Consider the following 27,021-nt stretch of genomic DNA (forward strand, 5'->3'; position numbering starts at 1 on the left):
TTGGTTATTGGTTCATCCAGATCCTTGAATTGTCTGTCTGGATAAAGCTCAGCTGGAATAGATATGTAAATAGGAGATAATATTGTAGCCTTTGCTCAGAATTTGCATGGTTTTATGCTGGCTTCTGAAAAATGTTTCAGTGCTTCCACTAAAAAGAGCGGTGTTGATTTTTAATGTAGTGCTTTTGTTACAGCCAGTAGCACTGTGCAAATGTTTGTTTAGATGTCCATGTAGGGTTGTGATTGCTGTAGTGACTTCAAAAGTTCTTCAGATGTGATCAAATGACTTCAGTAGGCTTCTTTGAGACCCTTCCTGCAGTGTTGAAAATCCTTTGTGATTACGTGAGTTCAGGATACTCAAACGTTGGGTTTTAAGACTTTATACACTTTCAAATTGCAAATGTGGCATTAATACTGAAATGCTATATCTAGTTACCCCAGCATATGTTGTTACTTTTTTTTCTTTACACATTACCACCTGTGAGTGTGCTTTCCCTTAACAGACAGAGGAACCTTTGCTTAGGGTTGAAATTAATCAAATATTGACAGTAAAGCCATAAGTATTTTATAGGACATACTATTTAATATTGGCATACATAAAGTTTCTTGGGGGAAGCAAGAAAAAATAAAGTTTTATTGCTGAGGAACTGACAATAATGATGCCTATTGATTTCAGTATTTAAAGAGGAAAAATATAGAGTTTCAAGTCAATGTGTTTCTTTCGGCAAGTAATATTTTGCAAATGCCTTGATGGAACTATTTGTGCTATTGTGAGCCAGAGTCAATGTCAGGTTGGTACTGCCTGTACTGGAACAAGACACTTTATTGTTTTCTGAATCATCCTGAGTATAGAAATGTGAAGGCCAAAACTGTAATAAAACTGGATGATTATTTCTTTTCACTCAGAGAAAAGCTGTAGCTGAAATTTGATTTATTTTTAGTTCTTGATGTGTCATTTCCTTTACTTCTTGATAAAAACATAGCTGATACTTTGCTTTTAAAGATAAGTGTATTCCATGAGACTTAGAATTCAGGCTTCATTAAAATTAAAACCACTTTAGTGTAAGTCTTAATATCAGACTGCCTGGAAGTTTACATGGGTAGAGCAAAGTTGCTGTTTTAGTTAATTTTTAGTGACTAGCATATGTAGGTAATGTAAATCAGGTTATATGTGTAGAATTTGTAATACCTAGAAGAATTGAGCATAAAGTTTGCTTTTTGGCTGCCTAAAATTCCTAATGGATCACATACAACAAGTGTACACATAGCCATCTGTTCTCTTTGTAAATGATGTGATACAGATAGCTGCATTGGCACAGGTTTTCCAGACTCATCACACTGAAACAGCAGTGGGATACATGCCAAAGGGTTAAGTGTGTAGAATTAGAGGCAGGGCATGTGATATCCAGCACACCACCAACAGTGTAATGATTGCATTTTCTGGAGCTCTGTTGTGATTTGTGAAGTTTGTGCAACAGTCCTTCAAAACCTTGTATTTATATTGCTACTTTCAGTGCTTGGGTTTGCGGCAGAGGAAGGGAGTGGGAGGGTGAAAGCTGTTTGCTTGTGTAAAATGAACAGCGAAATGCCAAATTCAGCAGATGCTCTGTCTTGTTAGCCCAGCTGTCAGCCAGTGGCTGATGGCAGGAGTGAAGTACCCATGCTTCTGCTTGTTTTGGGAACGGGCTTTGTGGCAGGTGGAAATCAGAGTTCACTGAAACAGCTGAGTGTTCGCCGCAGCAATTATGGCATTGCTTCTGGACTTTGGCTGTAACCTGCTGCTCAGCTCTTTGGCAGGAGGACAGGGTGGTCTGGTCCAGAGCGTGAGGTCAGCTACTCAGGCTTCCACATCTCCGGGACGTGTGTGGGGAACAGCCTAGCTCTGAAATGGCTAAAGGGGAAGAAACTGTGATAGCAGTGGAGATTAGTAATGAAGCTTTACGCTTCTTGTCGTGGCCATCTGCAGAATCAAAAATGTGTTTGTGCTTTAATGCATGTTGTTTAATGGCTGTCTTTGTACATATAGGGTGTCATATAGGTGTGCATCAGACAGAAATACATTGATTAATCAAGGAAGTCTTTTAGTGTGAACAGGAAACTGTTAAAAACGTGGGCTTTTCAGTAGCATTTCCCCTCCCCTGTCTTGGCTCTGTCTACTGAAATAATGCAACTTGCTTGTTTCTTGACTTGAATGCTTTAAGCACTCAGTAAACTTACTTGTAATCAAGCCTTCTGTATTTAATTACATTCCTGCTATGTTTTTTCCACTTAAGTTTCTTAGTGTGCCTAAGGTTGGTTTAAGAATATAAAGCACTTCTTATTTTGTATCTCCCAAAGCAAGAACTGCTTTCTCCATCTTCAAAACTCCTTTACTTTTAATAGCTAGTTACACCTGTTTTTCAGACTTTGTGCAAAGAGGTTTAAGTGTTCCCGTGTGACTGTGATGTGGGATGGACCAAAGGCAGTCTAATCTTCTGTAGTTGACGGAAATGTGAGCTTTTAAAAATGTTGGGAAAGCAGAGAGGAAAGAAAGCAAGATGAGAAGAATCTCTTAAACTTCTCTTAAGTCTTTGAGAAGTTGTGGAGGAGATGATGAAGGCTCCTGAAACTTTCATCCCAACAATCAAATGCTGTCTAATATAAGCAGGTTAGGTAGTTCCCTTTGTGTGGAGTGGAAGTACTTGAGGGCTGGAAAAGGACAGTGTTTCTCACCTTCTTAATGATTTCCGTTTCCTGCAGCAATCTGAAGACGCTGGATTCAAGTGTAATTGATGGTTTTAGGTACTAGCAGGCCTTTTTTGTTCTGGTGGTGATGGTGGGCCCCAAGCAGAGCTTTGGTGTGTTAGGAGTTTATGGTATATAAACACCTGTGGGAGACACAGTCCGTTCCGTGGGAAGTTTACAACACAGTGTGAAACAAGAGGAAAGTGAGCCCCATGCAAGGACGAGAAGCAGAATTTGGAAGACTTAAAGGTGCTTGTCCTGCTGCATGCAGTCGCTGAGCTGTGCCTTTGGCTGTTGTATCTGAAAATCATTTGCTGTGAGTCTTGCTGACCATGTGCATCCCAAATGTGGGGGGGAGAGAAAAGGGCAGAAGCTGTTAGTTAATAATAACTTGCATTAGTGAATAACTTGCAAAGTGAAATGGATGTGGGGTAGGAATATAAGAGTCAGGTCTGAACTGTGTGGCTTGGTGTCGAACTTAGAGAGTGGATGACTACCAAAGGGGGCAGAGCTGGGGAGGATGGAAAACTGGATAAAAGGAAACAGTTACAGGATTTAAGCGTGTTCACAGGAAGTAAGATTTTGGTGGCTCTTTGAGAATAAAGATGGTGAGGATCCTGTCTAGATTTTCAAGTAAATTTTTGATGTGGGAAGAAGGTGACTTGAAGAAATACACCCATGCAATTTCTAGATGCTGATGTTCTGTTCTGGAGCGAAACTACAGCATATGTTACTGATCTTCTGAAAGCTGAAATTTATATTATTCTGATCCACACAACTCTTTCTGGTATACCCAGTGCAAAGCCCATGAGCATCTTCTTTTTTTTCTTCCCCCCCCCCCCCCCCCTATCTCTTCAATTTATCGAGAAATACATATGTAGTTTTATTTTCTAAAGTATTTCTGCAGAGAGGTAAATGCGTCCATTTTATAAATCTAGTGTAATTCTACTGGTACCTCTTCTGCCAAGGCATGAGAACTTGCAAATCTACTGCTGCTTGTTACTATGTCGTTCACGCTGTGATAAAAATTTAAAGATAACACAATTGATTATTGCTTGCATCCATGTATCTAGGTATACCAAATGTATTGTGAGTTCATTTCTACAAATGGATTTTCCCTGAGGTTTGTATGCAGCCTGCACTGATTGATCCTTGGTGATAGCCGTATCAATAAGCTAAGTTTTAATAGGCAGCTGGTATAATAGTGTGAAGTGGGTATTTGGAAGGTGGCCTTAGTGGAATATGATTCTCATTAGGGGAGAGCACCGTATTTAAAGCCATTTCAGCTTGTGATGATGCTGTAGTGCTTCGTGGTGAGATTACTCCAGGGAGAAGGTGGAAATGCCTCACATCACTCAGCTGTCTTCCTGCTGATTAGGGAGTGACACTGTCCGAGATGCCTTTTGGAGGCAGGCAATTATTTTCAGCTGGAGAGATGTTAACCAAGAGCTGAAGCCTTAGGGGAGGAAAGGGTGAGCAGGGCTGGAGAGGGAGGGTGGCACTCGCAAAACATGTAACATCTGATTTTGCTGCCTCTCAGTACTGGTCTCTCTTTAGAAAGGTTTCACCATTCATATGGTGCAGCATTTAATGCTTGCAGCTGACTCTGTGCAGAGTGAAGTGTTCTCTGTTTCATACTTTGATTTTTATAGTTGCTTAAATATAAGACAACTTAGTGCTAATTTGCAGCCTGCTGTATAGTTAGTGAGACCAGCAGAGATGCTTTTTATTCTTGCTGTTCTTTTCAGATAGTATTGGGGGGTTTTGTGTTGTGTGGTTGAGGTTTTTTCGGGGTTTTTGGTGTGTGTGGTGTGTTTTTTGGTTTTTTTTTTTTTTTTTGGTGTGTGTGTTTGTTTTGTGGGGTTTTTGTTTGTTTGGGTTTTTTGTTTTTGTTTCAATATTGATCTAAAATCCACTTTTAAGCAGCAAAGGGATTTATATCCAGCAGGCTGCTGCCGTGTAGTCATTATTTTGTGGCAGACTCATTACTTCATGACAAAATTCAGACCACTGCCAATTGCTCAAGGCAACCTTTTGCTACGGTCTTTATAAGGGAGCTGCGAGAACAGCCATGCAGCTTGGGTTGCAGGTAAGAAATTAATTTTTTAGATATTTTGTAAGGCAGTGTAAATAGAAAGCTCATTTAAAGATTCTTTATCAGGTTAATTGGTTATTACAATAGGGAATAATTTGGTAGGAGCAGAAAATAATTGTCTTAACTTGTAAAATGCTGTAGTCTAGGCTCCGAATGAGTGAGGTTTATATAGTGTTGTTGCTGTTGACTGACTGGTTTCATTACATCATAACTAACAGTGAAGCTATTTGAATTACGTGGCAGGTTGAGATTTCTTAAACTGACTGTGCGTCATGTTGCCTGTGTGGAAATTAGTTGTAAATGATCTTATATTTATGTGTACATTGGAGAGGGATCTCTTTCTCTGACTAGTCTTCTTAGTATCTGTAGTAGCCTTGGTTCAGCTTGAGAGTGCTCAGGCACACACTTGCAGGCATCATCCCTGCAATCAGCAGCATGCCTGTGTTATTGTGATATGATCTGTGAAGTTGTCTTTTTTTGTTGGTATATTGTGTATAGATACTGTATGTTTTTTATTGCCATACAGCTTAAATATGAAGAATTAATGAGAAAAACCTTTGATGTGTGTATTGTGTAAATTGCAGCTAACAGGCCGCTGCTTTGTGTATCCTGTGAGTGTGCAAGACTATTTTGAATCTTGAGAGCTATTCTGAAGTCATCAGGCTTTGAAGACATCAGACTTTGAAGTGATCTGTATTAGTGTATACAGAATAATCTGTATTTATATAAGTAACTGGCAGTTGAATATCAATATTTTGTCCTAAAGAATAGCCATGCTGAAGTCGAAAGAAAAATTGGGCAGGACAATGGGGACAGGGACAGACCTCACTTGTGGTTGTGCTCTAGAATGTATTACTGGGTTTTCTGCTTATTGTGGTTAAATTAAGCTGCTCTGATCTTGTTTTTTTTATTAAAACTTAAAGAGTATGTGTTCCAAAACTAGTATATGCTTTTTCTGGTTTAGCACTTTTAAAATTTAACTGTACCTTGATTATTGGCGTCATGGTGGCTCACTTGAATAAACGAGCACAATTCACACCACATAAATCTGAAAATCAGTAAGGTGGAGGTTGCAAATATAGGCAAAACAAAAGGCAGACCAAGAATAAAATGTACCTTTTGGGAGACCTCCAATATATTTTTTTTATACTTATAAATAATAATATTTTTATACTTATAAAGGTTCTTTTTTTCTTAATAGTAGCAGATAGAATAAGAGCTGATGATGAAGGCTTTTACAGTAAGTGAGACCATGGTGCTGACAAAAAAATCGGATACCTGTCTTGAGGACATCCATCTTTGTTGAGAAGGGAGCTTTTCCTGGGAAATGTGACGGTGTAGTTGGTGGCCATGGCTCAGGGTGGAGTGAGCACAGGAGAGCAGTGTTTGGCCTGGAGGTGGTAGATCCTTCAGAAGGTTTGCCACAGCAGGCTTTTCTTGGTTTTGGTTTTGCTTTTGGGGCTGGCGGGAGATGAGGTTTGTTTTCATGAGTGCAGGCTTGAGTGGTTGGTCCTGTCTCTTGGTGGGAGATGTGTGAGATACAGACCTGCTTTTCTCCTGAATGGCTGAGAAGTGATACATGGTGTAATTTTGGGGAATGGTAAGCTGATATTTCTGATCTGGAGGAGCTGTTTGGAGTCTTGCTCTGCGGTTGGTGCTGCTCTCCCCATTTTCTCTCTGAGTGTGTAGCTGTGTCTGCTTTTTTTTCCTTCTTCCTTTTTTTTAAGCTGCTCAGATGCCATGTGACTGGTGTCTTGTGTAACTCACTCTTTCAAGGGCATTTGGTTTATTAGTGCACTTCATTGCAGACTGTTCTGCCTTTGCTTTTGTACCTGTCTCTTGCATTGCAATTAGTTTTACCCATGTTTTTGCAGGCGCTGCAGGCCAAGGGCAAAGGTGCCAGCGCTGCAGGGCGGCACAGCAGGTCCTCTGCTGACCTCCTGGCAGCGGCTGCTGCTGTGGGCGCCTCGCCGGGGCTCCTGCCTGCCCACTGCCTGTGGCCTCTTCTCCCAGCCTGCCTACGGACTGCCCGCTGGTGAATACAAACACACACACAGGCTGGTACAGACGCTGCACAAGGGACCTGCTTGCTGCCCAGCATGTCAAGGAGTAAGCTGCGATGACTGCTAGCAAGGAGAAATGAGTGTTCCTTGTGTTAAGTTGTGTCCCCTTCCACTGCTGCTCTCCTTTTACACAAAGCACGTTTTTCTGGAGCTTTCTTTTCTTTTCCTTTTTAGACCCACAAACAGTTACATTTGCAAAATATTTTTCATTATGCAGTCTTTTTTGTGTACTGAGAATTACTGCTTTCTAGCAGCAGAGTTGTGCCGTAAGTATAAGCTGAAGATTTGGAGTGGACTGTGTTCAGTTTTCCTTTTCATTGTTCTGTCAAGAGCTAATGGTTAAAACAGTGAAGAGAGGTTTCCAGTTACCATATTTGTATCAGTTGACTCTGTGTTTTTCTTATAAATGAAATGTGGCTAACCAAATAATTGGCATCTGCTATGAGAGAGGGTGAATGGGAGAGGGAAATACCGAAGATCGGTTTTATGTCTTCGCTTTGTAGACCAACTATTTAACATAGTGCAGTAGAACTTAGCAATTTCAGCAATTCAGAACGATCCTGGCAGTTTCACATTGTCTTATTGTGTGAACAAAGTGGCTATTATTCTTCTGGTTGTTGCTGTTTGCTGTTTGCCTTCATCAGTGTAAAATAAGGTCCACAAGAACTGCTGTGAAACTAACGATCTCTTTTGAAAGAATCACAAACGTTTGGGATTAGCCCAGCATTGCTTCAGCAGCATGAACAAGGACCAGATGGGGTGTGTAGCACAGCATGCCAGAGCGGGAGCCAGTGGTGCATGCTGGCTTTCACAGTTAAAATGGCTTGTAAAAATAATGCTGACAAAGTCACCCCATTGCATTAGCTTCCAGAGATACAAGCAATCAAGAGGCTTGGGGAGGGCTGTAGTGGCTGAAGTACCACATTTTGTTCGGCCTCTGGGAAAGCTGTAGCATAACTAAAGACAAAATGAAGAGGTTTGTTTTTAAACGTTTTGTGGGACTTTGGGTGATCGCATCATGATTGTGAAATTAAGTTATGTGGAGAACATAAATCTGCAGCTTGAATCTTAAAACTGGGAGGACAATTTTCAAAAAGCTCCGTAGGGTGCTTAAATTTGCCTGAAAGACCAAAGTAAAATGAGTGCATAACCAGACTTTCATGCCTGTTAGATTTTTCTCCTTTTATATTAAATGTTGCTTTAAACTTTCAAGGCATTGTCAATTAAAAAAGTCTGTACCTTCCTAAAAGGTTTTTTAATAAATATTATTATATTACTTTATTAACATATATTCTAATACCTAACATGTAATACATAGTAATATATTATTATAAGTAATTATAGTAATTACGTTATTAATCACATAAATACAAATTTTCTTGTCTGGAAATCTAGTGGAGGACAGGATCCTGACGGGCCCTATTTGCTTGAAGTTGAGATGTTCTGAGGGCACATGAGGAACTTCAAGAAGATATAACGAGTTATACTTGTTTTTTTATTTGAGAAATTACTAGTTTCAAGCACAGGAACCCTGCAGCTCTTACTGTATGATCTGGCTTCTTGCTTTGGATTTGAAGTTGCCAGAAGCAGATGGAATATTGCAGGAAGTAGTCAAGAATGGAGAACAGAGGCTGGTTGAGCTCAGAGCCAACTGATCAGGTTTTGTCCATCTTTCTAGGTGATGGGGATTAATTATGTCCTGAAGAGACCAACTGTGCCTTCAGAGGCTTGAGGCTTGCAGGGCTTCTGGGGGTAGAATATTTAACTGTACATTAAGAGTAGTGCTTCCACACCAGACACTAGATCAGAGGTCCTGCTCCTCTGCTTGAGAATTTGCAGTCTTCTGGAGGTAAAGACTTGGGGGGAAGGGGGGAGGGAAATGAGAAAGATCCTTGCGTTGTGTTGGCACATGCTGTTGGCTTCTGTCTGGCAAATGATTTCCAGAGGGATGGTGGTTCTCATGTATTTTCGGTAACACTTCAGCCCATGTGCCTTCATCAGGGTAGTAACGGTGGGAGCACAAATGCTTTGGTTGAATGGTTATTTACAGCCAAATGTGTGATACCAAGAGGGATGAGAGAGTGCCTTCAAACCACGTTGCTACCATAGGCAAAACACCACATGCTGCTGCTCTCCTTTTTCTCCAGACCATCCCAGACGGCTTCAGATCCTTTGACAAGTTTTGAAAGAGTTTTCTGAGGTCTGGCATGCATGCAGAACACACAATGTCTTGAGGCTGAAATTTACCTTCCCATTAATTTGATTTTACAGTCTATCACTTCCCTGGCCTACAATGAGATTTTTCTCCACATGGGATTTCTCATGAAGGCTCTTAATTATCATGTGCAATTTGGGGAGTTCCCTTTGCATTACCTTCAGCTGATGTTCTGTCACTGCACTTAAGTTGTGATTTATGTTGTGTTAGAATTGCTGTTTATAAATTACACCTGCACTATGCTAGAGTTTATCTAGAAAATTGAGAAGTAAATAGTGTAGCACAATATAGGCATAACGTAAGAAATCAGTGTGTACTGAGACATTTCCTTTGCATTAGTGTGAAATGTCTCTCAGTTAAATATGCAAAAATATGCAGAGAACATTTGTAATTATGCTGTGCAAGGATGAAGGAGTTAATATGGAGAACTTGCATCAAAGTGATTCATGGCTAATAAGAGCAGACTTGGAGGACTGTGGCTTTGTGAAGGAGACTTTAAAATCTAGGTGGGATTTTTCAAAGCTGTGTGTACAACCAAAGATAAATTAAGAAGACTTCTTTCAAAATAACTTTCAGATAGGTGACTTGAATAGAGCTTTGCTCGGTAATGACTGACATTATGTTTCCAAAGCATGTGGGTACTGATGCTTGGGTTTAGCTTCCAACTTGGGAATGGGTTGGGCAGAGTCATCATGAGAAAAATCTGGGCTGTAATGATGACTTTTTTTTTTTTTTTTTTTTTTTTTTTTTTTTGAGTGGAAAATAGTGAAATGTATTCAAAACAGCCAGAGGACTGTCTGCCTTCATCTTGTCTCTCTGAGGTGAGTGTGTGAAAAGTCTTTATGAGCGCTGCATGGGATTGGGAGATTTTCTCGTTTGAAGGCCGTAGCACATCAGGTAGCAGGCAATTGAGTGGGTTGCTGGCCTGAGAAGGGGTTACACTGCAGAGTGATGAATGCTACTGCTGCAGGTTTCATTGCTTCTGCAGCTTGTAGCTACCGCTGTATTGTAGAAATATTGAGCAAAAATGTAAAAGTCAAGAAGAATCTTGATAAAGCCAGGCAAACATCTTGGGAAAGCAGTTGTGTATCACCCCAGAATTACAGCAGCTGGTGTCCTCCTTGCCTCTTCAGTGTCCCCTCTCTTGCCCAAAACAGAGGGTGGTGAGCTGGGGTGGGGAGCTTCAGCTTGTCTGAGGTGAAAAGATGAAAAAGTAACCCCGTACTTCCCTAAAGAAAAACAAATTAAAGGTATTACATTAGTGCCTGAGTAACGTCAACCTCTGGAGTGACTGTGTGGAATCCTGTACTGAGCCCTGGAGTTTGTCCACTACTCTTCATTTTCACCATCCAGAAAATGGATCTCTCCTCATTTTGTTTCTAATGATTGCAAATCCCTCATGCCATCTTATTTCCAATGGTTAATTACTCTCCACCTTGACAGTCTGCACATTTGATTGTTGATCTTAAGTTTCTGGCTGCTGGATCTTTTCACTACTTTATTTAATGAAAGACCGTGCTATTCGCAAGATCTGGGTTGCTCGCATGTTGCTTAGACTGTAATAAGGTGGTTTTTTTTCCTTAAGCAAATGGCTTACTGTTGAAAGTGTTGATCCCTGTGTTCAGAGAGGTGTATAAACGTCTGTCATTTGTAGTATTAAAATTCCAGAATATAGTAGTGCGACGCTGGAAGTCTTCAAATATTGTAAAATGAGATTTTAGGAAAGAATAAATGACTGAGCAGAATCTGTAATAAATATTGGTTGTGGTTTGTTTGGTTTTTTGGTTTTTTTTTGGGTTGTGGTTTTTTTGGTTTGTTTGTTTTTTTTGTGGTTTTTTTTTTCTTGACTCATTTAAATCTTTTAAATACAATGCGAAGTAGCTCATCCCCTGAAAGCACAGTCCTAGAACAATCAACATGATTATTTGGTATTAAGTAAATAATTAATTTTGCTTCTTTTACCTTTGTGTAAGAAGGTTGGAGGGAAGGATGAATGATCATGTTATTGAGTGGTCTAGTTAAATAACCTAGGCTATTTATGCTGTAACTGATATTAATGCCAAACAACTTTGGGAATGAATTTGTTTTTACTTAGTGTGAATAGAGAGCTATAGTATTTGCATGCTATATTAAACATGAAAACAGTGTTTAAATACAGGTAGAGTAGGAATTTCTGAACTAGCAAGTGTAGCAAAGCTTGAATTAAGCTTCATTGAACAAATTAATTGTATGTTGGTAAATGTATGCTAACCAGTGAGCTGGAGCCATGTGGTTTGCTGCCTCACCTCCCTGTAAAAATAAAAGCAACGGGTGCCTTCAGCAAACTTGGCCCATGTCTACTTTAAGTCCTTCTTTTGCTAGGAAAGGGGAGGGGGTGTTTTACTAAAGAAAAACCAAGCCCTAAGGGGCACAGCAGTTGACCTGTGATGGGCAGCAGAGGCTCGAGGCAGCACACAGCAGTTGTCAGTGTGTGTGGTGGCTGGAGTCAGGATTTGGGTCCCCAAACACGTGAGGTAGGGTAAAAACTGCTTGGTACATTGCCTATAGGTATGCTTTGGCAGTAAAGTAGACCCAGCAGCTGAAGTCCTGGTTCTGGAGTATGTAAAAATCAATTTAGGAGGAGGAAACTGTTGCTAGCAGTTGTGCGAAACTGTTCTTGCAGATGATGCTGACTTGTATTGAAAACATGCACTCCTGTGTTTATACCCCTACCTTCATGATGCTGATGTGCTTAAGTGGTGATTGTCATGAGATGTGCAAATGCAGTCTCAAGTGTCCCCCTTCACAGTAGCTTTTTGTGACATACAGTCTTGTCAGTGAAGTTTACTTTGACATATACTTGAGTAGGATTTTCTGTTGAAAAGGATATTTTAGATATCTTATCATAGGGTTTACAGAAGAGTTGCATTTAATTGCTCACACTGAAGTGCTCGCCCCTCCTCACTTGCACACACTGCCCATCAAACATGTTAATCCCCTCCTGCCCTCCCCCCATTGAAGGAGCCTGATACATTTCCTTTTGCATTAGTTAGGCCTTCTGGGAAATACATGCAGAAATAAAAGGCTTTTCTATAGCCCTTTCTCCCTCAGGAATGCATAGAAACCTGCTCCTTGGATTTGGTCCACAAACTTGAAACTTGATGTTTAGAGGGTTGGTACGAGGATCTGTAATCCTGTGCACATGTTACTGAGAAAGTCCTAACTACATATTGAGGTATAGGATCTCATGATACTTAAAAAAGTAATTCATGTTCCTTATTTGCAATCTATCGTGCTGAGGTTTGTCTCTAAAGCAGGTATTTAAAACTCTCTTGAAAAGTTTCATAACCTTTGTTTGTCCTTCATCTTTATTAGCAGTGTGCACCTAGTCTATGGAGAATAGGCTTATTTTGTTTACAAAGATTACTCAAGTATGGTGTTGGTTTCTCAACTATTCATAGTACTCAATATACCTTAGTGTACTTAACTATACTTTAAGTATGGGAAGAAGCATGCCCTTTGCCTTGGGATAACTATTTCAGCATACTAGTTACACATGCATGAAAACCCATGAGAGAACGTACTGCAGGTTTTCTCAGTGATACTGCTATTGTCACAGCTGGTATCATTACTGTTCCACAGGCAGAAAGGCCAGGCTGAGCCAGGTGTAGTCTCTACCTCTCTGTGCATTGGGGCATACAGGAATGTCTGCAGCTTGGGGTGGGCTGACCATTGTGTTATGGAGGACCCAGAGCTCTGAGTTATCTATGTGACTCAGTGGCTTTTGGGGCACGTAGGTGCTGTGCCTTCCTAAGACTTTGTGAAGAGCTAACCTGGGGTTAGCCATAATAGTAGTGCAAGGGTGAGGAGAATATACAGTTGTGTGATGGCTCGGGCTCAGGGCCTGTCCGTGTTGCTGGGCATGTGTTGGTGTTTATGTTCTCCTCCTCTTGCCTAAACCAGGTGTCAGTGTGGCTTGAGGCATGTGAAGCATAAATGCAAGCCCATATTGGCAGGACAATGTGGTGGTTCCCAATATATGCTTGCCTGTGAGTTCATCTTTACCATGGGCAAAAGCAAAATTGCTTTTTTCTCCATCAAGATTATATGTGGTGTTTGAATGTAGCTTGAAAGTTGTATATGTAGCTTTTTTTGTGTGCGAATACATATGCAAATATCCAGTGTCACTGCTTGCTTGTTACACTAATTTGAGAGCAACAGTGGTGGTGTTTTACGTGGTTCAGGTGATCATCACATTCATGGAGGCTTGTGCTCCTAAATGTTGGTGCACTGCTGCCGTTGCGTGTGCCAGAAAAGCCAGCCTAAATTTCTTTTGCCAGTTCCCACTCCCTCTACTTGCTGCCATGCAGCTTCTTCAGAAGTGGTGGTGCAGCTGCTTGGAGGCCTGATGCTGTGCCACATCAGTGCTGCTTGCTGATGGTGCAGCCCCACCAGCGATGAAGCAGCGCTGCTGCGGGGGCAGGAGCTGCTTCAGCTGGTTTTGCCAGCAAGAGGAGTGTTGGTGAAACCGTGGTGTGATTTGTGTCCATGCAGTGGTGATCTGCAATATGAAAATGGGCATCAACAAATTAGGGGTGAATCTGACTTGACTGAAGTGACAGTTTCTTTCAGCTGATAAAAATATTTCATAAATACTGGCTTTCTTTCAGTTCTTATCTACTGTGGAATTGTAGGTCATGTTCCTTGGCAGTCACCAAAGGGGAAAATTATTTTAATTCCACGCCTTTCCCTGAAGCAAGAGATTATCATCTCTGTGATGACAGGTTGTCAGGTTATCTCTTCTCTCACCACGTTTTGGGGTGGAATTGCAGAGGATGGGGTGTAGGAGACCTGTTGCATAATGTCCTGCTTGTGATGCTGATGCTTTCACCTCACAGCCTGGTGATCTCTGCTCCTCAGCTTCTCTTACGGCTTGGTTTAATAACAGCATCAGGCACCCAGTCTTCTGCTGGCAGCTTCTTAGAGCTGGGGTTGCATATTTTTTTCTCTCTCTGATTTTAATTTCAGGTTAGCAATTGGTCTTGTTCATTCAAGCACAGTTTTTCATCTTCTTGTTTGCTCTCAGTAGGTAGTGTTTTGTTCTGCAGGTTGACTTGGTTTAAAAATGGACCTTAATTGTAGAGGAGAGCACTTCATAAGGTGAGCAAAGGTGGTTTAATCTGGTCTGTAGGCTTTTGGATATGCTTGCCAACACTGACCAGCTTGCTCGCTTTCCTACCAATGAACTGGGGGCCTTTTCTGTTCTTGTGTTACTGTCGGTGGGTGGTGCTTTTTCTTACACAGCTCACATTCTGCTGCTTAAGTAGTTTCCTCAAGATTTAATATGCTGCTTCCAACCTATATTTTTTAATTATGTTGAGCAAGCTGCTGATTTTAATAGGGAATAGTCATTCAGTAATGAGTTTTCAGGCAGTAGGCGGTCGTTTGCTACAAAACTATATTGCTTTAGCTTATCCTTATGTGACAGTTGCTATGAAGTTTGGTCCAGTTAACTTAGTGCCAGACTACTCATTAGGTAAGAAGGTAGAAAGCAAAAGTTTCTGTTTTGATTTGAAAACTGTTAACTTTCTGTGGATTGATATACTTTTCATAGAATTGTATAGTACATAAATATAGCATATGGCGCGTCTGATTTGTGACCATGTTTGGTGGAAAAATTCGAAGAAAAATGTCTTAGAAATGAAGGCTGTTTAATGATGGAGTCTTAATTTTCTCTTTGAGGTTTTTATTCTTAGGTATACAGAAACCTTTCTGTGTCAAAACTTGTCTCATAGAGATAGAATGATGTGCAGCTTATTCCCTTTAGTCATCTTGCTGAACGACAGGATGCTACGGGCACTATGAGTCTTGAATCTGTTTGTTGAAGAGTGCCTGGAGAATAGAATGTATTTAATCAAACTCACTATGTTTATCTAGCTCTTTAAACTTCTAATTTGCTGGTTTTGTACCCTTTAGATTGATTTTATTTCAAACAATATGCTTGTGTGTGGAATAGGGGTTGGGAATGGGGAATGTATTTCCTTCTTTTACAAGGGGTACAGTGTTGTTTGTGTTCATGGGTCAGAAAAGGATGTGGATCAGCTGGCCTTCTTCAAAGCTAGAACTGGGTAACAGTTTGGTGTTACTTTTTTTTCTTCTTATGGTTTGGGGTTTGTTTTTGTTTTTTTTTTTTTACATTCTAGTTAAAAAGTGTTTGTCAGATTCTAAGTGAAAAACTTACGCAAGAGTTAGGTATAAAATGTGAACTGGTAAAAGCTGTGTGCCTTGGGAAAAGGGGATTGACCTTTAATGTGAAAGAAACTGATCAGTTAATGCATGGATAAGATCCCTTTTAAGGGTCCGATAAATCAGTTGTGTGTTTTAACATTGAACAAAGCCTTTTTAAAAAGTAATAAAACTGTTTGATGTTGTGCCTCGAATTATTAATGGTAGATGATAGCTGTAGACCTTGTGCCTTCTTCTGCATGGTATTCTAATGTGTGTTGCATGAGGACCCTGGCTGTTGCTGCATTGTTGGCCAGCAGCTGGTGGCTCGGTGTGGCTGGAGTCGTCTGGGGCAGCCAGAGGCTGACTGGGGACATGAGATGTAATAACGGTCCGGAGAGGCTTTGACCCAAACTCTTCACTGAACAGAAACACAGTGGGGAATCCGTTTAGGAGGGAATAATTACTGCTGCGATGGCAGGCTCTTCACGTTTGTATCATCTGAGGACTTTTTTGAAGAGCATGGGTTTAACTTTCTCTCTAAGTAAGGCATGGCGTTATTTACCCTTCTTGTGTTTGACAGTGGCTCTTCTTTTTGATGTCTGGATGCTAATTTCTTGTCCCCCCTTGTAAATACATGGAGTCTGACATAGCAGTGTCAGTCTGGTGGCAGTAGAGCTGCTCTCTGCGGCCTTTAACGCCCTTTTCACCTGGACTGAGGGGTGTGGAGGGACAGCCACCAGCCTTTCCTGCTTGTGGGTAGTGTTGGAAGAGCAGTGCCCCTGTGGCACCATCTCCCTGGAACACGAGCCTTTGTGAAGGGCTGTGGAGCTGAACCATGCCAGCTTGGACCTGCTCTGACTGACTGGCAGGAAGCATGTTGTTTTAGTTCGCTCTCGGTTAACGAGTGAGAAAGGGGCAGTGCTGCCCTGGCTTCTTTCAGCACCGCTACAGAAATGGCCTCTGTTCCAAGTAATTTATGCCTGTTACTGACTTTTTTACACAGTGTTTTCGGTCGTGAGCACCAAGGCTTCATGAGTTTCTGTCTTTGCACACCCGTTCACTCTCTCCCTGGCTTCTGCTGCCTGCCACAGGGAGCATGCCCTGAGCATCTGGGAGCTGTGAACTCCATCCTTTGCGCTCCCTGTGGGTTTTGGGGGAATGGTGTTATGTGGCACAGCTTGCATGGAGAACATCTGGAATGGTGGTTTGTGAGCACACGAATGCAGGCTGGTCTTCGATCCCATGCAGGGGAGGGAGAGAAACCAAACCCTCTGGCGCAGAGTCTGGGAAGGTGGGACTGGGTCCCACTCAACAGCTTCAGGGGCCTGTGTCACCTTCTTGTGTCAGTGAAGAGCTGTGAATCGCCTCCTTGTGTCTGTAGGGATCAGATTCATCAAAAATGGCTTAAAAATGCAGGTTAACGAGCAAGGTACTGTCATGTTTGATACCAGGTGATGATGTGACCTGTGGCGAGAGTTGGTTCTGTTGCTTTTGAGTAATGGTGCTGTATTCTCCTATGTAATCTGGAAGTATTCTTTGTCCAAACTGATGTTTGTGTTTTGTTTTGTTTTGTTTTGTTTTTTTTTTTTTTTTCCCAAATGCTAACTCATGCCATCAGGTTTCTGTGATTTACTGGGGTCACTTACAACACAGTATTGTATTTCTTTTCTGCTTTTCCCATTTTGGTGTTGATGAGCTCTTTCCTTGAAACCCTTTGGGTTCTGTAGCCTACTTTTTAAGTCGGTATTTTTTCCTGTATTATTGAGTAGCTTTCCACAGCAGATACAGTAGACACACCCTTAAATCCCCATGGCCTCTGCTGTTCTGATTCACTGTAGTACTGAAGTGAGAGGACATCAATTACTTCTTAAACAAAAATGGTTCCCCAGAGCAGAAAGCCAGCTGGTGGAAAGCACAATGCCTATTATCTTTCCTTGTTGCGTCCACTCTGTTTTGCTCTCTGTGGTGAACAAGATGCTCATGTCTGGGAGGACCCGGGTGGGATTGATGCAGTGGTGTCTGGGCTGGCTAGAGTGCAGGGGGAGGCGAGGCTCTGTGGGGGGCACATGTAATGTTGGGCAGCATGGCCGTGGGGGACCGCAGCCCCTCCGTCCTCCCCTTCCCTTCCTGCCTGATCATACCCACCATGAGATTTTCATTTACTCTTGTCCATGTTAGGTTTTGAAGCTCAGCTGAGAGGAGAGTGTTGAGATTGTCACTGCCTGAGGGAGGGAAGTGCAGATGGTAATTGACTTGAGTGATTTCTGCTGAGCAATGAAGGTGAGAGGTTTGCAACTTGAAATGGATGAAAGGGGAATAAAGAAAGAAATGAGCCAAAAGGTTTAATTTTGTTTTTCATAATCCCCTTTGCTTCCCTTCCTTTTGGAAACTTTTATGTATGTTTCATCTAATGGAAATAAGAGGATATGAAGGAGTTTCTAGAGAAGTATGTGCATGGTATGGTCAAAGTTGCATCATGAGAAAAATCTGCTGTAACTGTCTCAGTAGCTTGTCCTGTGACCTTCCTTAGGCAGAAGAATTTCCACTTCTTGACTCGTCTGCTTTTACCACATGAAGTGTGTACCTAGAGTTAAAAAAAGAATGCGAAAGTGCTCTAAAGCTTACTTTTTGCTTCCTCACCCTAGGAGTGCTGTTTCTGTGCTGATCTGGCTGAAGTTGCATCACTTAAAGGTTTGGTGTACCAAACCAATAGCTGATTTTAAAAAAACAACCAGCCAGCAAACAAAACACCCCAAACCAAAACAAACCCCAGACATGGCCTTACCAATGCCCCTTCTGTTGTAGACCAGGAGTATCCGTGTCTTATATATTCTGGAGAGTAAATGCTTGCTGGAGATTTCTTTCAGTAACTCTAGAGCTACCTAAATTGGCTTGACACCCGAGGAGCCCAGTGCTGACTGCCCCTGGTGGCTGCTGGTCTGAGTCACAACTTTTGGCTCTGAACCTGGTTGCTTTGGGAGGAAGAGGTTTTGGACAGCTGCTGTCTGAATGTCTCAAAAAAACAGATTTAAAAGCCGCTGCCGAGGACGCATTCAAAAGTTTGGGGTTTGGGTTTTTTTATAGTGTCTTAGCCGTCGAGAACTGACTTGATGCATCTTTTTAATCACTGGTGCTTGTAATACATATCAGTTTAGCTAAGCTCACAAAAAACTTGGTTTAGTCTCCTTTCATCATTTTGTTTGCCTGTGGACAAGTACAACATATTACCCAAGACCTGAAGAGTTGATAAGTGCTAGAAAATATGCTTATAGCGGGACAAATTCAAAAAGCACTACCTGTGTAACTTTACCAAAGAAAAGGTTATGGGTATACATTGAGAAATACAAATGGTGGAGAGGAAAAATTCAGTTGACTCCTCAGGGTGACATATGTAGGACCCTGATACTTGGAAGCCTGAAGACAGTCATTTCAGACCAGTAATAAAGCACAATTACATAACAGAAAATTGGTAATGGGTTCTGCCTCTGCAAGAGGTTGTGTGTTGGAGACTGTCTCCTTTTCTAAGAGCAGATTTTTACTTCAGCTGACTCTGGTAGCTTCTCTTACCCAGGAGGGCAAACTGATTTTCAGTGGCAGCTTTTGGCTTTGTAGTGGCGTGTTTTTTCTTTCTCTATTTCCTCTCCTGTAAATGCTTAACATGTATTAATTGTTCTTTGTGGTTTTGTTTCACTGCTTACAGGTTTCTCCCCCTCTTAATTTCATAGCTGTTGTGTTACTTACCTTTGTGTTTCAGCTTCCTACATTGTTTCTTCTGTACCCTAGTTTAGAATAATAGACATTTAAAAGTAAGAGAAATGCTGGTACTTTGGGAGAATTACAGCTTACATCTACTCTTCCAATTTCTTGTGGTTTATTTTGGAGATAGTGTTAAGGCATGCCTTCATAAACTTAAGAAATGGCTTGAAACTCATAAAATTTTATGACTCTAAAGTCTTCAGCTGTCATTTTCGTGAGATTATCACTTACAGGCACTTGACATCAGCCAACCCAAATCCATATTGCTAATTGAAAAACATTTTCTCCCTACATGAATTCCTAAATCATGTGGGCTCATTACATAACCTGACACTAACAGGGTGTGATAGAATAAATCACTACCATTAGAGGCCCTTTACTTGTCTTACTCTTTTATTTCTTCTTGTTCAGGGGTTTCTGTCTTTGCTTGTTTCTGAAGCTTTGGACATTCTTTCATTTGTTTTGCTCTTCTCAGGGAAAATTAGGATGAAAGTATTTATTTTGCTCTTTTGAGTTGGTCCTCACTTTGTCAGCTGTGATTGCTCTTTGTAGTTAGTATGGTTGATAAAACATTACAGTTTAGAAACAGTATTGCTATGAGTAAGAGTTGATTTTTGTTTTTTTAATGCCTTGCATAAATTCATGGAACACCACCACAAGTTCAAAATCCCCCTTACGTTCCTTTACGCAAGGAACCTTCTCCTTACGCTACGCTTCTGGTAAGCGCTTTGCAGTTTCTTGTTGTGTCCGTTTTTTCTTTTTAATTGAAGAATAACTGTCATATCACCAATGTTTTGGAACAAGTGGGTACCTCATTGTTTTAGGCATTCGTCTCATTCAGATGTCACGATGTCGTATTCTATTCGTATGTGTGAAAACTTGCAAAAGAACACTAAATGTGACAACCTGGGAGGAGGGAAGAGAGTAAACTGCCCTTCCTTGGGTGGCATTTTGTGCTCTCTTTTCTAGCTAATGATAGTGGCTAAGTAGTATGATGTTGAACTTAAAAAACTGGTGGCGCTGTGAAAGGGTGGCATTCGGTGAACAATTGTGATAGAAAGCTTTTAGTTCTGCAAGGGTTTTTTTTGGGGGGGGGTGTTTTGTTTGTTTGTTCGTTTTTTTTGGTTTTTTTTTTAAGAGTTTTCACCTCTTCTTTCAGTGCAAGATCTTTTTTTGCTGCTTTTCATTGTTGAGAAGCAGTGCTACCTGCAGAAGTTCAAGTCCTTGTTGACTGTACAACCATCACCTTTTGTTCTGCAGTTGAATATGTAAAGGAAAGACTAACAATGGTTTCCTTATGCGAAGGCTCTGTGATGGCTTCTGAATGCACTGTTGCCTGATAGGCAGAGAAGCGTCAGCTTTAATTAATGGACGGTCTGTTAGTACAGTTTGTTCAGTTTGAACTGTGCTAGCAGACCCATTGCTCAGTGATACACTAACCTACAGGAATGTTTAGGCCTTTGCCTTGGAAACCTTTCAGGCTGCTGTATAAATTGCAACATCAGAAATCCACTGATAGTCAGAAAAGTTAGATTTGTGCCAGTAGCTGTGAATTACGATTTATCTGCTCTAAAGCTCGATTTTTGAACTTGGCAGCCAGCTCTTCTGACAGGGAAGTAAATGGATATCATCCACCCTTAGGCAGCGGTTTCTATCACTGATCTTCTACTTCTCAAGATGGTAGTACCTACATAAATCCATTTAGTAACTGTAATGCTTTCTCTTTGGGACCCCCAATGGTGTACACTTAGAGTGAGATAGACATACCTTTTAAAACAAAGTATCACTTACCCATTACTCAGGGGTGAATAACTTGCAAAGCAAAGGTTAATGAAATGCTCGTGTGTGAAGGTCTTAGTTGTATGTTAACCTTTTCTTTGGCGGCTCTAAGCTTTCCTGATGATAGCTTTGGTAGAAAGCAGTGTTTTCTGTCTGCTGCAGCTGTCATGGCTGTACCATGTGTCTTGATCAGTCTGTCACTGTTCATTGATCTGCAGAGGGCAGCCATTAATTATTATTTTCACTACCTGTTTCTCTAGCAGTTTGTATTTAGGATCTTCTGATGAGAATATGAGTCTAACTTTCACAGAGGGAGATGGAAGTGTTTGATTAGAGATGAGTTTACTTCAGACCCGTTTGTTTCAAATTCTTTCTTCAGAGAACCATGTCTTTTGGATCAGTTTTTGTTGTTGCACTCCTTGCTTGCTGCCTGAAGTTGCATCAAGCTGTGGGCTGTGAGGCATGTGTTACTAATGCAGATAGTTGGCGTGTTTGCTGTACGAATTGCCTTGGTTTTGTAAATGATCCTTTGTGGTACATTCTCGGTGTTCAAAATGTGGCAAGTAAGGTTTAAACATGCAAACAGTACTTGTTCATACTTTTTTTGTGATATCCAGGTAGTGAAACCAACTCGTGGTAGAAATTGTACTTGCTAAACTTGTGGTTCAGAGGTGTATCTGCTCTATCTCAGCACTAAACGGGTTTTGGCATTCTTAAGTCAGTGAAGTTGGAAGACAAATAAAAGAAGTAAACAGGCTTCAGCACAAATGACTTGTCCCTCTCTCTTCCTCCTCAGTGGTCCTTTTTGGGTCCTACTGCTGCCTGTCTTGAAGCATTATGTCCCTGCCACAGGCTGCTAGCTTTCACGGGGGAGTTGTAGAGGGCTGTGGGAGAGCTGCCATTCAGCGTTTTTGTAATCCTCTGTGAGCAGCTCAAGTCGAGACCGGGAGTGGGAATGGGGTAGCAGAGGGTGGGTATCACCTGTGTGCTGCCAGGGAGACAGGCTTTGAAGGCAGAGGGAGCCCAGGTGTCTGCTTAAGGGACTGAAACAAAGTCTCTGGGATGGCAAGAAAGCAATGGCAGTGCAATCTGCGTGATCCTGCTGTTCTGAACTCCAAATCTTCTGCTTTTTAGTACATCTGTGTTAGAGGCTTTGATGTGTTGTCGATACTGTTGTAGATCAGAAGCCTTTATCTCTGAGTGGCAAGTGTGTTTCAGTGATGCTCAGGCTGGTATTTTTGAAGCGTGTTCCTACCTGTGTATTCCAGAAGCACAGCTCCTATATTTGCACTTTATTCAATCCTCTGCCATCAACACAGGGCTTTCAGAGCGGCATGGTAGAGCGTTTCTGTGTGCTTCTCACCTTCACTGGAGCTCAAACACAAGTTTACACAGAGTTCAAATAAAATAGGTTGGTGTTTGGCAGCACTTTCTCGCTTGGTTAGCAATAGCGCCCTAGGAGCTGATTAACGCTGTGTGTGCTGTGAGCTGAAGAGTTCATGTCAAGTCTCTGGTGCAAGTGTCAGAAGAAAAATTATGTACAAGGGATTCAAAAAATACCCTCATTCAAGTACAGATTAAGGAGACAGGTGGATCAGTGGAAATGCCAATTTATGAGGGAGATATTAAAGATGCTTTGTTCCATGGCCGCAACTGGTCTGGTAACTTCCAGTCTGTTTTCTCTGGGTGGCAGAATTTCAGTCAAAACCTTAATGCCTTCGAAAACTGAAGTTCTGCACAATGAAAAAAATGGGGCATATTTTCCTTGAAAATCTGCAGTTAAATGAGCTCTTACTTGTTTCTCTGCACTAGTATTAAAACCTGTCTGGCTGTACAGTGAGCTACATTCAGAAACTGATCTGGCTGAAAAGTGACATGTCAAACCTCCATTTCTCCCCAGTAAAGCAAGTGGGTTAGTTTTTCAGCTGGATAAGTTTCTCGAACCAAGATAAACTTTAAATTTAGTATTTTCATTTATTTCTAAGAACAAGGGGAAAAAAGCCTCTGCATAAATGGCTTTCTGCATCTCTTGTACTAGCATATGTTACATATTTTATGCTGTTCCAGGTGCTATCAGCCTAGTGGTTGTATAAGTCTCCTGTGAATTTTTCTGCTTGTGTGTCTGGTCCTGTTCTTCTGGTCCCTTGGGTGGTGGCATTCTGTCCCTGGTTGTGCAGATGAGACCTTGTTTGCTGCTGGTAAGTTTCTGCATCTCCATTAATGCTCTGCTAGTATTTGTTCAAATTCTCTTCCCTCTCCTGCCTGACACAGTTCAAACAGGTGAGATTTGGGGCTTTTCTGACTGAGGAAACTTCAGGCGGTTGGTAGTTTACGAGCTCTTTAATCCTTGATAAATAACACTGATCAGACAACAAGGGAGAGAAAAAGAATTGCATATGCAGGTGTGATTCCAGCCTGGAAAATACATTTTTGCTCAATTTTCTTATCTCTCAGAAAGATGTTCTCCAGAGCATGTCAGATCTGAGAACTGCAAAAACAAGTAGCAGTATGGGCTCCTGCCTCAATCCTTTTAGCTAGGATCCCTTGTTAAAATGGAGGTGTGCTGGGGGGCACTGTTTCTCTCTTTGTTCTGTTGGTAGAGAAAGCCAGCTTTCTCCTCTCAAAGTGTAGGCTGGTGCAGTGTGCAGCGGGGGACAGTGCTGCGAGATTCCCTTGCATTTGAGAAGAGGAGAAGGAGTTGGATGAAGGTGCTGTTTGAGCAGTAATTGGCTAAGTATCCATTGACTGCCAAGCTCAGATTCCCTTGCCACCTTTGATGGGAAGATTTTTTGCTTCCCTTTTGCGCATTGATGCGTGTTTTGGCTTTCTGTTTTCTGGCCTGAAACCAGGAGTGTTTAGGGACTGTTTTATGGAACTGTGTGCTGGGTGCGTTCAGAGTGCTGATGTCCAGATGATTTGCAGCAAGGCCCATCCTGCCATCGGTCTGCCGGATGTGCCTGTGTGCGCAGAGGGTGAGACTGAAGTGGGTCAGTTAGCAAAGCTTTTGCATCAGGGCACAATTTCTCAGGCCAGTGCAGGGGAGGAGGGGTGTGTGTTTGTGTGTTTTAAATCAGTCAGTATAACACACACCCTACTTAAACGATTTCCCTATGAATTATGGGGAGTGTTTTTGCTACTTGGAGCAGGAGATGCTGTGTGTCAACACTCATAGCACCCTGTTGGTGCTTACTGCTTTGATTTTCATGAACCTCATGTTTCAGTCACTTAACACATGCAGGTTGAGGAAGTGGCGCAGTTTGCTATCGGAGAGCTGGCTTCTCACAGAAGTCAAATTTTGGGCTTATAAAGTCCCTTCGTTAGCTTTGGCCTAGTTTGGGGATCTGTCAGCCACATACTGTTGCAGATGAGTTAGCGCTGCCTGTAACAGTAGTAGAACAGTTGCTTTTGGAGAATCCCTGCATTGGAAAACAAGATTATGTCTTAGTCACTGCAGTACCTTTTCTACTTCTGCTTATCCCTGCTGTGAAATCCAAAAATGGCAGCCTTGCTTTTGTTGCTGTATGTATGTGAAAAGGCCACATTTGGTAGGCACGCCTTTTTAATGAATACAAGTCAAGGACTGGTTTTTGTTACAGAGAAATCTGGGGAAAAAAGCCTGTAAAACTAGATAATTCTGGGGGTTTCTTCATGTTACAAGAGGCTTGGCTCTGTGAAGAAGCAGCAGTTTGGCAAAATATCCTGAAGTGTACACACAAAACTGGGATTTTGTTGCTCAGTGCTACAAGAGCAGAGCAACTGTTCACACTCAGGTTCTGGTGTGGAATTTTGCTGAATGTTGTTATAGCAGCTTTACACTGATTTTTGCCTGTGCTATTGTTGTAACTCTTCTGGGCACTAGATGATTACTGGAATTTTGAATATGCAGTCTTAATATGTTAGATGTGACACCATCTGAGAAACTGTGTCTTTTGAAAACTGCCATTAAAAAAAAAGTTCGGAAGAGGGATTCTTCTCCCTTTCTTGTCCCCTGCACCCCAGAAAGTCTTGCCATGGAAACAATGAAACCCATAACTTGCATGTTGTATATTCAGGCTCATGCTTTTGGTTGCTGTCTGTAGGCTCTGCTGCCATACAAATAAAGTTCTATGTTTTTTATTATGCTGATCATAGTTTTTGGTGGGGTTTTTTTGGTGATGATGATTCGTTTGTAACTGAACACAATGATTGATTGTGTTGGAAAATGATCTGGAAGTGCTAAGCAAAATTGAAGGCTCCGTTGTGTTTGGTACTGTGATGAATGCGTTTTCTGTTCATAGATGACTTGCAGCACTATTAATTTCAGAGTCTTCTTGGAAACACAGCAAAACAGGTTTTTACCTTTTTGAACTTGCATTGTGAGTTAAAGGGTGTATTTTTCATTTGGAAAAACACACACTTATGCTTTTTTTATATTGCCAGGTGCAGCAGAAGTTAATCCTGTGCTGCAGTGGATCTCCCTGAAAAATCATGCTTTAAGCCTGCTGCGAAAGGGGTGCTAACAGATGGGAAATTGGAGAAATGTACTTCTGAGTATGGAAGTGTTACATATCTTTCCTCTGTATAAAAGCAGTAACTTCGTGTAAGAGACATACCTGTGCTCAGGGTTTGTTCTCGCCTGATTGTGTCTCTTCTAGTACTCTTACCCCATATGTCCTGAAGCATAAACAAAATCCTGACAGCTGAAACCAGCTGCTTCAGGTGTGTTAAGTCCTCCAATAACCTTTTGCTATAGTCTGTATAGCAGTTTAAAATTTCTGTCTCCTGGTTAGTATTTTACAGATGGGTTGGACAGAGTTTTTGGAAAATAAGTGAACACAACTGTTCAATTTCTTGTTTACGCTTATATGAGGGTGTAGCACTGAGGTATTTTAAAATTGTGGATCAGTTAGCTTCCTTGAGTTGACATTTGTTTACTTTACAAAATAACATATTCAAATACTTAAAAACAAGTGTTGCAAGATTCAGTTTTATATGTGCATTGCAATTTGCTATTCTACTGCCTTTCTTTAAAATGCAAACATCGCAAAAAATGTTGTCAGTGATAAGATATATGCAGATACTGAAGTATTTTCATGTACATATAAGGAAAATGTTTTCAGTAATGCTTCTTGCTTTGCTTTTTGCAAAGGTTGTAGCTTTAGGATGCTAGCCAGGCTTTGAACGGTAAAAGGGAACATAAAGAATGCAGGATGTTTTTAGAATAGTCTCAACTGCAAGCAGATGGCTTCATTAAATTCTCTTTAGGAGCAAGGAGAGCAGTTGCTCCTTTTTGAAGAAAATTGGCTAGAGCAACTGCTTTTATGTTGCCATCCCAAGTGTGTGGCAGGTAGCAAGAATACTTGTACAACAATTTCATGGAAAGCAGTGGGTCCGTAAACATTCGAAAAATAGGTGCAGGAGCGTGGTGCCTGCAAGTCTGAATATTTTATCATTACACTTCCTGCGTATGTTTTATATCTTGGACAGGGGAAGCTCTGCTTGTTACTTTGCTTTTTCACCTTCTTTTCTGGAGAACATTGAGGAAAACTATATTTATAATTAAATGTAATTATAAGTGACTTGTGAAGGAGAGTGGTATACAAAAGATAGTTTTGTTCCTGTAAAATACAAAGACTTAAGGTAGAAGTGTATCAGAAGTGGTTCTCAGGGTCTCAGTGTGCTAGTGTGGACTAAAGTTAAGCATGGACAGTGTGAGCAAATGTTTGCTTTGCTTGGACCTAGACTGTAATTGGGTATTTTATGCTCTGTTTCCTCCCTACCTTCCCACCCTTGAAGTTAAAACCCAAACTTTGGAGGTTTGGGTCAAGGCAAATGCTCTATGAGACCTTTTTTTGAGGCTGAATAGCCTGCTAAAAGCAGAAATAAAATTTCATGTTTTGAGGCTTAACTTTGGTATATGGTATATTCTGGGGAATATTTGGGCTCTAACCAAGCTGCTTGGTTGGTTACTATTCTATAATATGTTAAAATGCCTCTAGCAGCTAATCTGGGACTGTGACATTGAGATGCATTTGTTTGAGATGACCTAGCGAGGGGAATGCCTTTATTTATGAAACTGGTTGTACATGAGTTTGTTTCACCATGTTGCATCAAATGGTTTGTGCATGTTTACATATGTTTGTATAATAAAGCAAGTCCATATTTTTTTCCCCAAGTTGCTTTTTAAGGGTAAATTTGTAATGT

General features: G+C 41.2%; 1 protein-coding gene across 14 annotated transcripts in view; it reads left to right on the top strand.

Moving 5' to 3' along the window:
• Positions 1–27,021, top strand: part of SEMA4D (semaphorin 4D) — a 95,749-nt gene that overhangs the window by 11,551 nt on the left and 57,177 nt on the right. Inside the window, exon 1 of one of the 14 annotated variants that reach the window (XM_030511609.1) lies at positions 4,795–4,812. The exons of the other annotated variants lie outside the window; for them this stretch is intronic. The gene's annotated coding sequence lies outside the window, so the exon portion shown is untranslated. Of the gene's footprint in view, positions 1–4,794; positions 4,813–27,021 lie in introns of those variants that run through there. 14 annotated transcript variants of the gene reach the window in all.

The sequence above is a fragment of the Strigops habroptila genome, chromosome Z (genome assembly GCF_004027225.2).
Source record: "Strigops habroptila isolate Jane chromosome Z, bStrHab1.2.pri, whole genome shotgun sequence".
NCBI lineage: Eukaryota > Metazoa > Chordata > Aves > Psittaciformes > Psittacidae > Strigops > Strigops habroptila.